At 47.5% G+C, this 17,650-nt stretch overlaps 1 protein-coding gene across 1 annotated transcript in view; it reads left to right on the top strand.

Annotated features, from left to right (window-relative positions):
* Positions 1–371: 371 nt before the first annotated feature.
* The window catches only part of MARCHF3 (membrane associated ring-CH-type finger 3), a 158,100-nt gene continuing 140,821 nt past the window's right edge, over positions 372–17,650 (top strand). Inside the window, exon 1 of the mRNA XM_033164593.1 lies at positions 372–471. The gene's annotated coding sequence lies outside the window, so the exon portion shown is untranslated. The remainder of the gene's footprint in view (positions 472–17,650) is intronic.

The following is a 17,650-nucleotide window of genomic DNA, read 5'->3' as shown; positions in this document are numbered from 1 at the left end:
CTAATATCTGAAGAAGTGTGCATGCACACGAAAGCACATACCAAGAACAAACTTAGTTGGTCTATAAGGCGCTACTGGAAGGAATTTATTTTTTATTTTATTTTGTTTTGAATATTGTAATGTGTAACACAGCAAAAAGGTGAGAAAGTTAGATATAGAGTTAATGAGATCACACATGGATGAGGGGGAGTGGGGAGGGTGGGATAAGGGGGAATAGGTTTGGTAAATCTATGTTGCGATTTAGTGATTATATGGCTTTTACCTTCTTTTTTCTTTGTATTAATTTAAATAAATAAATGAAGTTTGTGGTTTTTTTAAAGAAGCATCGTTTTTTTTTCACCACGTCTTTCTGTTTCTTTGTTACATTTCAGGTTTGGGGGTCGCCCCAGCGAGCCAAGTTGGAGCGTTTTCCCACCACCACCATCACTGTTAATCTAAAGCTCGCTGCCGAAATGACAACCGGCGTCAAAGGTATGGCCTCCACTGCAAGTAACAGAAAGGTGTTTTCCGATGCTCCCGTGAGAACACTTGAGGGGAAGGGGTTGTCTCTGTCCGTCCTTCCGTTGGCGCTTTGGTGAGGTGAGATAAGCCCCTTTGCCACTTGGATGACGCAGGTGGTGGCATGCTGCTGGCTCCTAGCCTATTCATTCCCTTTGCTGCAGAACAGGAACATGGAGTGATCAGGCTGAGAGCATGGGGAACTGTGGCGCAGGTGTGTTCAGCAGCCCCTTGTGCAGAGCATATGGATGTGCCGTTTGCATGTGTGTAGGCCCTCTGGAACCCATCAAAATGAGGATTGTGCTCAGGCTTTCTACCGACCGTTCAGGTGGCCGCATGGAGGCCAGGAGTAGGGCAATAAGGTGCATTTCTCATCCTGTGGGTAGTGACTGACTGAAACAAGCTTCACAGAGTACAGTATTTTCCGGCGTATAAGACGACTGGGCGTATAAGACGACCCCCAACTTTTCCAGTTAAAATATAGAGTTTGAGATATACTCAACCGCAGATTCTCCACCCGGCGTATAAGACGACCCCCAACTTTTGAGAAGATTTTCCTGGATTAAAAAATTATCTTATACGCCAGAACATACAGTAAATGGTGGGGGATTCTTATCTTTGTGAGGCATCTGTTGGGTTCATGTTATACATCATGTTGGCTGTTTGGGAGAACTTCCTGTCAGTTTGCATTTCTTAGTGCAGAAAGTATCGATCTAATGTGTAGAGATATTTCCCATTCTACTTAATGCAAGAGGGTTCTGGAAGCTTCTCTGTGTGAAAGAAGCAAACAGAAGGTTCAAGTTATTTGGGTTATACAAGGAGATTGGAAACGTTAGCTTTGTTTTCCTGTTTATTGCAGTTTAATGTTCTGTCCAGACCTGGACAAACTGTGGTTTATCTTTACTATGGTGTACGGAAACAAGTGAACTTCCTAAACCATGGTTTGAAGTAGGCTTGTTTCAGCAGACCATAGTTTGTCCAGGTTTGGACATACTACAAAACTTGTTGAAGGGACCCCCATCGTTCAGCCCGGACACTGAGGTCCAGCTCCGAGGGCCTTCTGACGATTCCCTCACTGTGAGAAGTGAGGTTACAGGGAACCAGGCAGAGGGCCTTCTTGGTAGTGGCGCCCGCCCTGTGGAACACCCTCCCATCAGATGTCAAGGAAATAAACAGCCACCTGACTTTTAGAAGACATCTGAAGGAAGCCCTGCTTAGGGGAATTTAAAATGTTTGTTTTTAATATTCTGTTGGGAGCTGCCCAGAGTGGCTGGGGAATAAATTTATTATTATTATTATTATTATTATTATTATTATTATTATTATTATTATTATATTGCATTATAGGAATGGTCATCTGGAGTTGGGCACTATCAATATGTGGAAGACACCCAACTCTGCTTCTTCTTTTCATTGGAACCCGGTTTAACTGTAAATAAATAACAGGTAGATGGAGTCAGTAATGGGCTGTATATGGGTTAGTGTATAGATTAATACAGACAAGACTGATGTGCTGTTGGTCATTTACTTGGCAGCTGAGGGAAAGGATATTCAACCTGTTTGAATGGGATTGTGTTCCATTCTAAGGATCAGCTTGGGCGTGATTTTAAATCCCTGATTGCTGATAAGTGCACAGGTGGCATTCATGGCTCATATTGCCTTTCATCGGTTCTGGCATGTACACCAGCTGCACCCCCCCCCCCCTTGGAGAGATATAGTCCGGTCACAGTTATTCCATCTCCAATGACATCCTAAGGAATAGGGCATAAATTGGTTAGCATTCACATGAATATCCTCACTTCTTAATTCCAGCTTCCTACACATAAACTAAAATGCATCAATCCTTTGAAATTTGCACTTCTCTGCATTTTGCATTGTAGTTTGCCCAGCAAAATAGGGACAAAAAATGTATGTCTGGGGAAAGTATGTACACAAATGTGGCAGTGAAAGCAGTGTGTAGAAAATTAATTATATCACATGGAAACGGCTTGCAAAAATGTGTATATTGGGCAACAATGTGTACAAAAAATGTATGAATGAAAGGTGCATGAAAATGCTTATGAGGTTTTGGATAGATACTGCTATTTAAAAATTGCAAATTGGTGCAGAAATGGGGTGAACTGGATATAAGATTGGAGAAATGAGAAACTAGGATTGCTGGATTGTTCCATCCCTATCCATCACCCATGGAGCTGCTTTTAAAAAGCTTTTTGCAACTATAGCTGGCACATTTGGGCTGACCACTGAGAACGTTTTACACCAGTGCCTAAAAATGATCTCCGCTGTCTGCTAGTTTGCTGCTAGGTTCAGTCTTGCAATTCCCATCATTCCTGACCACTGGTCTTGCTAGCTAGGGATGATGGGAGTTGTAGTCCAAAAAACAGCTGGAGACCCAAGTTTGGGAAACACTGGTTTAGAGCAGGCTTCCTCAACCTCGGCCCTCCAGATGTTTTGAGACTACAATTCCCATCATCCCTGACCACTGGTCCTGCTAGCTAGGGATCATGGGAGTTGTAGGCCAAAAACATCTGGAGGGCCGTGGTTGAGGAAGCCTGCTTTAAAGGCTATCTGTAACCTTCTTCTTGAACCTGCCCATCAATTATAGTTTTTATCAGAAGCTCCTCTTAAGATTATTATAACAAACATTACAGCAAGGGATATTTTTTGCTATTAAATTCTATAAAATATTAAGGATTGTATTCAATCTTGATTTAGAGCAGGCCCAATTAAGGCATGACTGGCCTCCTTATTTGGTCAAGCCAACATCCACTTGCCCTATATCAGGTGTGGATTGGGTCAAGTACAGTGATACCTCGGGTTAAGAACTTAATTCGTTCCAGAGGTCCGTTCTTAACCTGAAGCACCACTTTAGCTAATGGGGCCTCCCGCTGCCGCTGCGCCGCCAGAGCACAATTTCTGTTCTTATCCTGAAGCAAAGTTCTTAACCTGAAGCGTTATTTTTGGGTTAGCGGAGTTCTTAACCTGAAGCGTATGTAACCTGAGGTACCACTGTAATGGCTAAGCCAAAAAAGGGGGTTTGCAGGCTGTTTGTGGTCCTTTGTAAGTCTTGAAGATTTGTAGTGCTTGAAGAAGATTGGAAACCTTTTATAAAGTACTTAAAAAGTGATCGTAAACATATTAAAACACAAGTAGGATTAAAACACAACCTTGCCGACAAAGGTCCGTATAGTTAAAGCTATGGTTTTCCCAGTAGTAATGTATGGAAGTGAGAGCTGGACCATCAAGAAGGCTGATTGTCGAAGAATTGATGCTTTTGAATTATGGTGCTGGAGGAGACTCTTGAGAGTCCCATGGACTGCAAGAAGATCAAACCTATCCATTCTGAAGGAAATCAGCCTTGAGTGCTCACTGGAAGGACAGATCCTGAAGTTGAGACTCCAGTACTTTGGCCGTCTCATGAGAAGAGAAGACTCCCTAGAAAAGACCCTGATGTTGGGAAAGATGGAGGGCACAAGGAGAAGGGGACGACAGAGGGAGAGATGGCTGGACAGTGTTCTCGAAGCTACTAACATGAGTTTGGCCAAACTGTGGGAGGCAGTGAAAGATAGGTGTGCCTGGCGTGCTCTGGTCCATGGGGTCACGAAGAGTCGGACACGACTGAACGACTGAACAACAACAACAACAACAACAGGATTTGAATAATGAACAGCAGTGAACTATGTCTTTTGTAATAATATGGGGACGATAGGGTACAAAATGAGTCATAATATGCAGCAATATTAGAAATTACAGGGAAACCACGGAAGAGTGGAGGGGAAATCAAATGTTAGTTGAAAATTGTGGAGTAATTTAAGATGTATGTGTATTAAGCTTGTAACCTTTTGAAAATTAGTATTCTTGGAAGCCCCAATGATCAGCTGATTGCCACGGCTTCAAAGCACTGCATAGGGCTCTAATAATCAGGGTTGCAGGGAACCCTGTGCAAAGTTTTGAACCTCACAGAGGCAAAAATGGGTCACCTGACATCATCACGTCAGGTGATTGACAGGCAGGCAGCCCCACCCACTTGGCAGACGTGGCCAGCAGTCCCCTGGTTTACAGTGTCACTAGTATATTTTAAAATTTATATTAATACCAGAGATGTACATGGCATTTCACAGGGGGTCGTAGGTGAAAAGAAGCTTACAATTTAAATGTTGACGAGAGAGAATGATGAGACCAAGGCAAGGGCAACTAATAATAATAATAATAATATTTATTATTTGTACCCCGCCCATCTGGCTGGATTTCCCCAGCCACTCTGGGCGGCTTCCAACAGAAACCAAATACAACAATATCAAACATTAAAAACTTCCCTAAAAAGGGCTGCCTTCAGGTTTTTTCTGAATGTCAGGTAGTTGTTTATTTCCCTGACCTGTGATGGGAGGGCGTTCCACAGGGCGGGCGCCACTACCGAGAAGGCCCTCTGCCTGGTTCCCTGTAGTTTTGCTTCTCGCAGTGAGGGAACAGACAGAAGGCCCTCGGCGCTGGATCTCAGTGTCCGGGCTGAATGATGGGGGTGGAGACGCTCCTTCAGGTATACAGGACCGAGGCCGTTTAGGGCTTTAAAGGTCAGCACCAACACTTTGAATTGTGCTCGGAAACGTACTGGGAGCCAATGCAGATCTCTCAGGACCGGTGTTATGTGGTCTCGGCGGCCACTCCCAGTCACCAGTCTAGCTGCCGCGTTTTGGATTAATTGCAGTTTCCGGGTCACCTTCAAAGGCAGCCCCACATAGAGCACATTGCAGTAGTCCAAGCGGGAGATAACCAGAGCATGCACCACTTTGGTGAGACAGTCCGCGGGCAGGTAGGGTCTCAGCCTGCGTACCAGGTGGAGCTGGTAGACAGCTGCCCTGGATACAGAATTAACCTGCGCTTCCATGGACAGCTGTGAGTCCAAAATGACTCCCAGGCTGCGCACCTGGTCCTTCAGGGGCACAGTTACCCCATTCAGGACCAGGGAATCCTCCACACCTGCCCTCCTCCTGTCCCCCAAGAACAGTACTTCTGTCTTGTCAGGATTCAACCTCAATCTGTTAGCCGCCATCCATCCTCCAACCGCCTCCAGGCACTCACACAGGACCTTCACGGCCTTCACTGGTTCTGATTTGAAAGAGAGGTAGAGCTGGGTATCATCCGCATACTGATGAACACCCAGCCCAAACCCCCTGATGATCTCTCCCAGCGGCTTCATATAGATATTAAAAAGCATGGGGGAGAGGACAGAACCCTGAGGCACCCCACAAGTGAGAGCCCAGGGGTCTGAACACTCATCCCCCACCACCACTTTCTGAACACGACCCAGGAGGAAGGAGCGGAACCACTGTATAACAGTGCCTCCAGCTCCCAACCCCTCTAGCCGGTCTAGAAGGATGTTATGGTCGATGGTGTCAAAGGCCGCTGAGAGATCCAGCAGAACTAGGAAACAGCTCTCACCTTTGTCCCTAGCCCGCCGGAGATCATCGACCAGCGCGACCAAGGCGGTTTCAGTCCCATGGTGAGGCCTGAATCCCGATTGGAAGGGATCCAAATGGTCCGCTTCTTCCAGGCGTGCCTGGAGTTGTTCAGCAACCACCCTCTCAATCACCTTGCCCAAGAATGGTAGATTTGAGACTGGGCGATAGTTGGCCATATTGGCCGGGTCTAAAGATGTTTTTTTAAGAAGCGGTTTAATGACCGCCTCTTTCAGCGGGGCTGGGAAGGCTCCCTCACAGAGGGAAGCATTCACCACCCCGCGCAGCCCATCGCCCAGCCCCTCCCGGCTAGCTTTTATAAGCCAGGATGGGCAAGGATCAAGGAGACAGGTGGTTGGTTTCACTCGTCCAAGCAGCCTGTCCACATCCTCGGAGGTAACAGACTGAAATTGATCCCACGCAACTGGACTAGACAGGACTCTGGCACTCTCCCGCCCTGGCCCTGCTCCCACGGTGGAGTCTATCTCTTTCCGAATCTGAGCGATTTTATCTGCAAAAAACTTTGCAAACGCATTGCAGGAGATCTTGGGGTCCCTACCAGGCCCCGATGACGAAGGTGGCTCCGATAGATTCCGAACCACCTGAAAGAGTCTCCTGCTGCTATTTTCCGCAGATGCAATAGAGGCGGTGAAGAAAGTCTTCTTCGCCGTCGCTATCGCCACTTGGTAGGCTCGACGTTGAGCTCTAACCTGTGTTCGGTCGGATTCAGAATGGGTTTTCTGCCACCGGCGCTCTAGCCGTCTCAACGATTGTTTCATCGCCCTCAGCTCCGGGGAAAACCACGGGGCTGTCCGGGCTCCATGCAACCGGAGAGGGCGCTTCGGAGCCAAACAGTCAATAGCCCTGGTTAGCTCCACATTCCAGCGGGCCACCAGGGAATCGGCTGAAAGGCCATCAACATGGGATAAAGTATCCCCTACCACTCTCTGGAAACCATTTGGATCCATTAAGTGGCGGGGGCGGACCATCCGAATTGGTCCCACCTCCCTGCAGAGGGGAAGGGTTGCGGAGAAGTCCAGTTGTACCAGGAAGTGATCTGACCATGGCACTTCTTTAGTTTCACTTTTTTTTAATGTCAGATCACCAACATCCATAGAGGTGAATACCAGGTCTAAGGCATGTCCTCGGCTATGAGTTGGACCAGACTTATTCAGGGACAGCCCCATGGAGGCCATGCTTTCCACGAAGTCCCGAGCGGCCCCTTGTAAGGTCGTGTCGGCATGGATGTTAAAATCCCCTAGGACGACCAAACTAGGTGACTCCAGGAGAACATCCGCCACGACCTGAAGCAGCTCGGGCAGGGAATCCTTGGTGCAGCGGGGAGGTCGGTACACCAAAAGGAATCCTGTACTGCCCCTATTGCCCAACTTCCAGAACATGCACTCAGAGAACTGGGTCTTCCCAATAGGACGCCTGGTGCAAACTAATGACTTCCTAAAAATCACTGCAACCCCCCCTCCCCGCCCAGATGGCCTGGGTTGCTGTGCGTAAGAGAAACCTGGTGGACAAGCAGCGGCAAGGACAGGCCCATCCGCTTCATCCAACCAAGTCTCTGTTACACATGCCAGGTCAAGTCCACCATCCACAATCAAGTCGTGGATGGCAGTGGTTTTATTCAACATTGACCTGGCATTGCACAGCAGCATCTTCAGGTCATGTGGGTATCCCTTGCTGAATCCAGTATCCGTCCGGTCAGGACCAGACCCGGAGGCAGGAATAGTCCTCAGACAACGACTAAACCTGCCTCCTCGGCAATGACATGGTCTGGTCTTAGCGTAACTCCTCCTCCTGCCCGTGATCACTGAGATCGGTTGTCCCAGTGCATCCCACCCTGTGGAACCTGCCCCAGCCATTTTGTTGGCCGGGACCCCCTCCCAGGCAGCCCTGACCCCACCCCTTAAGAACAAAATTAAACCTATATAAAAACAGAAAACAAAACACAACAATACAAACCAAAAACTATAAAAATTACAAGTAACCAAAATTATACAAAACTCAAAACCCCACTAAACATCTATCCCACCCCCACAACAAGAAAACTTAAAAAGATGAAAAGAAATAATAATAATAATAATAGAAACATTTTAAAACATTTAAGAAAAAAAAAGAAAAAAGAAAAAAAACATTTAAAAAAGAGCTGGACAGCAGCAGCACTCAGGCACTCAGGCAGGGGGGTCCTCCTGGGCAGCAGCAACCAGCAGCAAAGCAGAGGCAGCAGCAGTCCTTCTGAGGCCTTACCAGGCCCCGCCCTGGGCCAGATGGTGAGTGGCAGGAACGGGGCCCTCAGGCACTCAGGCAGGGGAGTCCTCCTGGGCAGCAGCAACCAGCAGCAAAGCAGAGGCAGCAGCAGTCCTTCTGAGGCCTTACCAGGCCCCGCCCTGGGCCAGATGGTGAGTGGCAGGAACGGGGCCCTCAGGCACTCAGGCAGGGGGGTCCTCCTGGGCAGCAGCAACCAGCAGCAAAGCAGAGGCAGCAGCAGTCCTTCTGAGGCCTTACCAGGCCCCGCCCTGGGCCAGATGGTGAGTGGCAGGAACGGGGCCCTCAGGCACTCAGGCAGGGGAGTCCTCCTGGGCAGCAGCAACCAGCAGCAAAGCAGAGGCAGCAGCAGTCCTTCTGAGGCCTTACCAGGCCCCGCCCTGGGCCAGATGGTGAGTGGCAGGAACGGGGCCCTCAGGCACTCAGGCAGGGGGGTCCTCCTGGGCAGCAGCAACCAGCAGCAAAGCAGAGGCAGCAGCAGTCCTTCTGAGGCCTTACCAGGCCCCGCCCTGGGCCAGATGGTGAGTGGCAGGAACGGGGCCCTCAGGCACTCAGGCAGGGGAGTCCTCCTGGGCAGCAGCAACTAGGGAAGAATGCAAGCAATTTTGGAGAGATGGAACACTCCATTAAATGGTTCCCCTCTTCCCCTCGCACAAATATGTTTGGGATCACAGAGTGTGGCTTTCTATCACAACGGACAAAAGAATATAAAAGAACCACACAAAGAAGGCAATGCTTTTCAGAGCCAGTGGTGGGCAGATATAAAATAAAGATTTAGCGTTTCAGATTTGAGATTTTTAAAAGCTCTGACAGTCATATAGAGCTAAACAAGGAAATCACTCATATCAAACACGAGACAGGAAATGCCATGGTAAGCCGAACTGATGCATTTCCCACCAGCCTGACACTCTTCTTTGTACATTGTTGCCATCTGAAAGAGTTTCTGAACAATCTGAATTCATACCAGTCGGAGAGAATGAGCGGGAACCCTCTTCCCCCCCAATTCGGATAATGCCCTTTTTCATTTGGGAAAAGGTAACTGAAGTATTTGGGCTTGTCTGCTGCTGTGATCTTAGAACCGTGCGAGACATCAATGTCTGTGCTGTAATAAAGAAGCAATTGCTGTGGTGTAGCAGGAATGTGAAATAAGCTTGTTGCCGGTGGAGGGGGGGGGAGGAGAAGGGCTGAAAACACACGAGAGAGCAGCATCTCCTTTGCAGGCTCAAAAGTGGAGAGGAAAATGAGAAGGATGCCAAAGACCTTGATTTTAAAACCAGCTTCCATAAACGTCAAGATTTAGAAGTTCACGTGGCCACCCATTTGCTGTGATCTCTGCCATAGGAAGGGACTTCATCTGATTCCCAATAACCCACAAGTTATTTCCTGAAAATTGCAAACCATCTTCTTTAACCACTTTGTTGTGCATATTTATTTCCAAAATATTTATTCACTTTCCCAGTAAATAGTGCTCATATTAAAGCCCAGAGGCTGCCCTGTATACTTGAAGGCATAGCTGTCAACCCTCCCTGCTGTTTCCCAATGCTATAATAAGGGAATTTCCCGCCAAAAAAGGGAAAGGTTGACAGCTGTGCTTGAAGGAGCGTCTCCACCCCCACTGTTCTGCCCAGACACTGAGGTCCAGCTCCGAGTGCCTTCTGGCAGTTCCCTCCCTGCAAGCAGCGAAGTTACAAGAGACCAGGCAGAGGGTCTTCTCGGTAGTGGCGCCTGCCCTGTGGAACGCCCTCCCACCAGATGTCGAGGAAAAAACCAACTATCTGACTTTCAGAAGACATCTGATGGCAGCCCTGTTTCGGGAAGTTTTAAAGGTTTGATCTTTTATCGTGTCTTTAATATTCCGTTGAGAGCCGCCCAGAGTGACTGGGGCAACCCACTCAGATGGGCACCATATAAATAATAAAATTATTATTATAATAAAATGATAATCAGTGGGTACTACCCCCCTCTCAATTTTACTGGAATAAAAAAAAATTGTCAAAATTGCCATAGGGATTTTTTTAAAAAACATGCTATTTTCATTAATTCAGTGTTAAGATACAGTTCCAAATTTTTATTCTGGTACTGAACAGAGTATGCACATACCGGTATGTCCTAAGAGTGTATTGTCATGAGAACTGTGCTGCCATTTCTGGCACGAAGGACATGATAGATCTCCTTAATAATATGCCAGCTCTTGCACCTATAGCATCTTGCACCTATGCCATCTTGCACCATGGGCACCTATAGCATGAGACACTTCTGCTTTTATTTCCTTTTCAGTTATTGTTATTTCATCTTCTGCTCAGGGTGTTATTAGATTGTGTATCTCCTAGTGCAGTCTTTCAAAGTTACACAGTAGATTGATGCATTTCTCTCAGACAAATGGAGCCATCATCTGCCCCCTCCACCCAATCTCTCAATGAGCTGCAAAAAATCCATTCACATCTTCTAGTTTGTAAAAGTTTGCAGTATACACACACTGAGGTCTAGGTTTGTGTGAACCCCTTTCTGTTGGGATTTAATAGCACAGTAATAAATATAGCACAGTGGCGCTGTGGGTTAAACCACAGAGCCTAGGGCTTGCTGATCAGAAGGTTGGCGGTTCAAATCCCCGCAATGGGGTGAGCTCATGTTGCTCGGTCCCAGCTCCTGCCCACCTAGCAGTTCGAAAGCACGTCAAAAGTGCAAGTAGATAAATAGGTACCGCTCCGGCAGGAAGGTAAACGGTGTTTCCGTGTGCTGTTCTAGTTCGCCAGAAGCGGCTTAATCATGCTGGCCACATGACCCGGAATCTGTGCGCCGGCTCCTCGGCCAGTAACGCGAGATGAGCACCACAACACCACAGTCGGACACGACTGGACCTAATGGTCAGGGGTCCCTTTACCTTTACCTAATAACCCACCAATAGCTGTTTTGAGGAAACCAAGTTTGGACAAATTGGAACGTGGCTCAACGCATATGCAAGATCAGCCCAACGTAGTATATTTTGATATGAAAGAGAGAAAAAGAGGGGAAATAAAGGAGCTTTAAAATAAGTTAGGAACATAAGTGACCTGCTGGATTGGGCCAAATTCCCATCTAATCTAACATCCTCTTCTCACAATGGCAACCGACTGCAGACCCTCCAAGTGTCCCTATTTTCCAGAGACAGACCCAGATGTACAGTAACCATCCTGGTTTCTGATTTGATCCAGGAATGTCCCACTTTTCCTTAGGACATCCCTATTTTCATGGGAGAAAGGTTGGAGGATATGGAGTTATGCAACCCCCGAGCCAAGGATATAAGCAACTGTACACCCTTTAGAAGAATTTTTTTAATGTTAAATAGGGAATTTTTTAAATGTTTAATGTTTTATTATGTTTTTATATATGTTGCAAGCCATATGTTGCAAGCATGACTAAGCCGCTTCTGGCGAACCAGAGCAGTGCACGGAAATGCCATTTACCTTCCCGCCGGAGTGGTACCTATTTATCTACTTGCAGTTTGACATGCTTTCGAACTGCTAGGTGGGCAGGAGCAGGGACCGAGCAATGGGAGCTCACTCTGTCACGGGGATTTGAACCGCCGACCTTCTGATCAGAAAGCCCTAGGCTCTGTGGTTTAGACCACAGCGCCACCCGCACCCCTATTTTCATCAGATTAATGTTGGAGGGTACGCAGCTGTGAATGAGAAGCCTGCCTGTAGATGGCACTTAGCATGGATTGACTTTAGAAATATGTGCATCTGAAACTTAAATCTTCTGTATTTTCACACTGGGAAATTAGTCTGGATTTCTTCACCTGAGGGGTTCCTTACAGCCCCATGATGCTTGATTGTGAAACAGAAGTTTGATCAGGAGAGGATTGATGAAACCAGGAGTAGTGGTGGAGATTATCTTGACTTGATAGCTCTGGCAAGAGCGGTCAACTACCTGCTTTTATTAAGGTGATTTGTCTCAATGGATGGTTTCTCCTTGAAAGGACAGTGCCATTTGGGAATCTAGGCTTATCCTCCCCTCTCAAGGTGCCTTGCATAAGAAATAAAGAGGGCAACAGACTAGCAGTCTTGTGTGAAGGGAACACAGAAGCCTGCCTCTCTGTGAGAACCCAGTGTTGAGGCACTTTTGAAACCTTACGTGGATAAGGCAAAAGGTAAAGGACCCCTGGATGGTTAAGTCCAGTCAAAGGCGACTATGGGCTCATCTCGCTTTCAGGCCAATGGAGCCGGCGTTTGTCCACAGACAGCTTTCTGGGTCATGTGGTCAGCAGGACTAAACCGCTTCTGGCGCAACAGAACACTGATTGAAACCAGAGCTCACGGAAACGCCGTTTACCTTCCCGCTGCAGCGATACCTGTTTTCTTGCACTGGCGTTCTTTCAAACTGTTAGGTTGGGACAGAGCAACTGGAGCTCCCCCCAATCATGGGGATTCGAACTGCCGACCTTCCAATCGGCAAGCCCAAGAGGCTTTATGGTTTAGACAACAGCAACACCTGCATCCCAAATAAACAAGCACACAGTCACTGATAGGTCCACCCTCCGTTGTGAGGCTCAAAGCAATGAAGATGATGCCTCCTCAGCTGTTCCCATTGGCTGTGGGTTTCTTGTGATGTCACAAAAGCACTTGGCAACTGAGTGGATATAAAGGCAGGCCAAGGAGAAAGCCCTTTTCTGTTTCCAGCAGGACACACCTGGCAATGGATGTGACATTCAGCACTGCCCAGGTTTCTTCCACTTGGAGGAGACAGGAGACAAAGTGGTGAATGGAAGAAGGCAATCCTCTGGCAGTGGGTTGCTAGGGAGCGATAATAAGGCAAGTTTGCTTGCTTGAAGGCTGCTGGTATCCATGGTTGGAAGCTGGCGGGCGTCTCATGATGGACCTAACAGTAGCTTCTGGCACAATGGGACACCGTGACGGAAACCAGGGCGCACAGAAACACAGTTTCCCTTCCCGCTGCAGAAAAACCTATTTATCTACTTGCACTGGTGTGCTTTTGAACTGCTAGGTTGGCAGGAGCTGGGACAGAGCAACGGGAGCTCACCCCATCATGGGGATTCAAACCGCCAACCTTCTGATCGGCAAGCACAAGTGGCTCAGTGGTTTAGACCACAGCGCCACCCGTGTCCCTTATGTGGGAGCAGAATCTGTTTGAGTGTCAATGCTATGCCCCCCCCATATTTTGTTTGGTCTGCTTTCATCAATAAAACAGTATCACAGAAACCCCATAGGTCTCCAGTAACCTTGTTCAAAGGAAGCAAACCCCATGGCATGAGGCGTACCCACTGAAATCTCTTGCCACTCAGAGACTGCGGTGCATGCTATATCATCAGATATTTTTAATTCAACTAAAAGAGAATGCTGGTATTTATTTCAGAGCCGCTGCTCTGTGTGCTGTTTTGGTAACAGTGGTTTTCACTGAGGAAAAAAAAAAATATCGAGCCTTCGTTCCCCCTGCACAAGGAAACTTGTTTGCAAATCAGGTATGCTTGATAAAAGACACAGTTGCTACATAGGTCCTTGGCAATCTCAAATTCTTAAGATGCAGGCTACACAAGGCCAACAAGATGAAATATCTTAAGTTTATCTTTAAGCGTAATGATACCATTGTAGTGCATGCTTCTAAGAATGGGGGTGCCGAAAACATAGCTTAGCATTCATGAGGCACTTTCTCTGTTTTTATAATCTTTACCTCTCTCATCTTTGCAACAGAGCTGGGAGGTAAACCTTAATATTGGAATTAATAATTATGATCGCCACCAAAAACTTACTAGAATGGCCCCTTCCATCCTGTGAACTCTTGATCATAGAATAATTCCCCCTGCCCCAGCATCACTTTTTAATAATAAATGAGTAATGTGATTTATTTATTTATTTACCCCCCCCCCTCCCTCGCCGCCACAAAGTTTCAAAATGCCATACAAATGCTTCATATCAACAGCCTGATTGGCCTTGGCTGGGCTCACAGTGCTGCATGGATCAGTCTTGATCAGAGCACAACATGGACCTTGCCTTTGGGATTAACATAGACCCTTGCTCAGCATTTATTTTTTATTTATCTATTTAAATAATGTTTATATACCAGCTTTATCTCCCAGTGATCTCAAGGTGGTGTGCATGTTTCTCCTCCTCCTCCTCCTCCTCCTCCTCCTTCTCCTCCTCCTCCTCCCCATTTCATCCTCACAACAACCCTGTGAGGTGGGTTTGGCTAAGAGATGGTGATCACCCAGTGAGCTTCCTGAGTGGAGATTTGAACCCTACTCTCCCTTCCTAGTCTAGCGCTCTAACCATGGGTGGTGAAAGAATGGATGCACTTCCTTTCCCTCTGCCATACATTGGACCACTGCAATGCGCTGTTCTATGTGGGGCTACTTTTGAAGGTGACTCGAAACTACAACTAATCCAGAATGCGGCAGTTAGACTGGTGACTGGGAGTCAGTGCTGTCAAGTATCCCGTTTTCCCCGGGATTCTCCCTTATTTTAAGCAGTTTCTCTTATTTTTTATTTCCCTTAAATTTCCCGTTTTTAATGGAAGCAGCTCCTCCCCTGCTGGCCAGGGACTGGGTGGGAAGACCTCGCCTACTTGGAGAGAAAAGCCTCAGCCCTCAAAGCAAGTGGGAGCCGTTTCCTGTGCATACAGGGGGGTGTATTCCTCCCCCTGCATCAGCCCCTATCCGTTGCCGCCGAGCCCCTCAGCCGGCCAATAGGGTTAGCTGGCGGGTGGAGCCTAGCTGCCTTTGAGCAGCTGCTGCTTCCTGTCCTGTTTTGATGGGATCAGACAAGAAGACGATGGGGCTCCATTGCGCGGAGCACATGGCTGCCCTCCTCTTTGCTGGCTGCCCTCCTCTATGCTCTGCTCCGAGCCCGCTTGGAGTTTACATTGCTGCTCCACCCACTTTTGCTTCTGGCTCCGCCCACCACTACATGTGACTGTCCCCGGGATAGTTGAGACTGCTGATCCCTTATTTTCAAATCCGAAACTTGACAGCTATGCTGGGAGTGGCTGCCGAGACCATATCACACCGGTCCTTAAAGACCTACATTGGCTCCCAGCACAATTCAAATTGTTGGCGCTGACCTTTAAAGCCCTAAACAGCCTTGGTCCTGTATGCCTGAAGAAGCGTCTCCACCCCCATCGTTTGGCCTGAGGTCCAGCTCCGAGCGCCTTCTGGCAGTTCCCTCTCTGAGAAGTGAGGTTACAGGGAACCAGGCAGGGGGCCTTCTCGGTAGTGGCGCCCACCCTGTAGAACGCCCTCCCATCAGATGTCAAGGACATAAACAACTATCTGACTTTTAGAAGACATCTGAAGGGAGCCCCGTTTTGGGAAGTTTTTAATGTCTGGTGTTTTATCGTGCTTTTAATATTCTGTTGGGAGCCGCCCAGAGTGGCTGGGGAAACCCAGTCAGAAGGGCAGGGTATAAATAATAAATTGTTGTTGTTGTTGCTGTTGCTGCTGCTGCTGCTGCTGTTGAAAATGCTATGTATGAATTCCAACCTCTTGGGACTGTAACGCTCCGTCCCACATGCAATGGGCCCTGCACAAGGCGAAGATAAGTAGTGGTGGCTGAACTCTCTTTTAGAGAAATTAATCTGCTGCTAATGATTGAGAAATTCCCAATTAAGCATTGGTCAGAAACCCCAGGGTTTCTTGGAGAACAGTTTGAAAGCTGCTAATCAATCATGAAAACACGTATGGATTTCGGTGCTTCGTTATGGATTAGTAGCAAGCCCCAAATCTCGTAGATGAGATGCTTTTGTTCCAGGGCGCTCCTGGAGGAGAGCATCTGCCTTCCAAGGACACTTCCCATGCTCTTGTTTGCGCACTGAACCAACAGCGTGGGAAGCTGCCATGTGGATGTGCCCTGAGATAACCATATGCCATAGGAAACTGTGCAGCACTTTGTTGCATAAACACTGGGTATTTATTGACGAGGCTTGAGTCGGCTTGGCAGCGTCAGCAAACACCATCGTGTAAAATGACACTTGGGCTGTCAGGATCCCAGTCCCCATTGCTGAGGAGTACCATATTCTTAGAATTATTCATTTGGTTATTATTATTATATTTATATTGGTACTCCACCCATCTGACTGGGTTGCCCCAGCCACTCTGGGTGGCTTTCAACCAGTGCTTTTTTTTTCCTAGAAAAAAAGGTGCTGGAACTCACCATGCAGTACAGTAAATGCCACACTTTTTAACAACAAAAGAGGTGCCAGTGCTTTGTACCCTTGGATACCCCCTGAAAAAAAACACTGCTTCTAATGCACGCACGCACACACATATGAATGAAAACATTTTGGAGAATTGCATTTGGGGAGAATAAATCTGTTTGGCAATCTTCACCTTTCTTTAGTGGGCAATAAACTGTGAACAGGAGGAATGAAAGAGTGAGCTTTCTGTGACTTGCAAGGTTCTGCAGTAAGCTAAGAAGCAGGGAGGAACCCCAAGTCAGGTATCTGTGTATCGATAAAAGCGCACACCAAAACTGAAAATGCAGTTTGAAAAGCCTGCAGAACACATTGCCATTCCTTATGAGAGAGTGGCTCCTCTCGTCCGCCTCTAATTCCGTGTTTGCTGGTGCTACTTTGAATCTTTGCTTTCGATGGTGATAGAAACCATCCCCTCGTGCTAGATTAAGGTCTTGGATCTGTGCCCAAAATGCCTGGGGTTATTTGGATGCGTCGATGGAAGCATGCAGCGTTGATTGAATTTGAATCTGTTATGAGAGCAACTATTCCTTCATTTGCCAAACAGCAGAAATAACCTAAGCTTATGAACATAGGGTACTCTGCACAGATGGCTGTGGAGCTGTTGCAGTTAAGAGACTGTTACTAGGCTTCCTCCCGCCCCCCGCCCCCCCACCCTTAAGAGAGTTACATGCAATACATGCGTTGCCATCAAACCAGCTTCCGAATGCGTATTCTCTGTCTTTTCCTTTCAAATAAGTTTTTAGGGCTTATTTTACCTGACATGCTTACCAGGGCAAGTGACTTTTTTGAAGTTTGGATCTGAAGTCCATAATCTTACTCAAGTCCGAGGCAGATGACCTAGTAGTCCCTCCCCCCAATTCTTTTAAAGAAACTGTGGTGGGGTGAGTTCCTCCCGGAAACAGCAGAGCATCAAATATGTTTGGAGGAAGGATGCTACAAGAGGATTTTGAGCCCAGGAGGAGCATCTTCCTTTTGCTTAAATGAGAAAGGAATAGATGGGTCTGCAGAGTGCTCTGCCCTTGAGGGTTTTGTTCCCTGCTGCCGCAAACTGAAGCACAGCTCTCTTTGCCTGCTGTCTCGCTTCATTCTGTCTGGTGCCAGACAAGGGTTTGGAGGATGGGGGGAAGGAGTTGTAAGCACATTATGGGGCAGCGTGATTGGTCTCTTGGGAAGATGCCAGATTCTCAGCTCTCCAGCATCTTTCCCCCACCCCTAGTTCATGCAGAGAGCAGCAC

Source organism: Lacerta agilis, chromosome 11, assembly GCF_009819535.1.
Source record: "Lacerta agilis isolate rLacAgi1 chromosome 11, rLacAgi1.pri, whole genome shotgun sequence".
Lineage (NCBI taxonomy): Eukaryota > Metazoa > Chordata > Lepidosauria > Squamata > Lacertidae > Lacerta > Lacerta agilis.
This window is presented reverse-complemented; position numbering and strand designations above follow the sequence as displayed.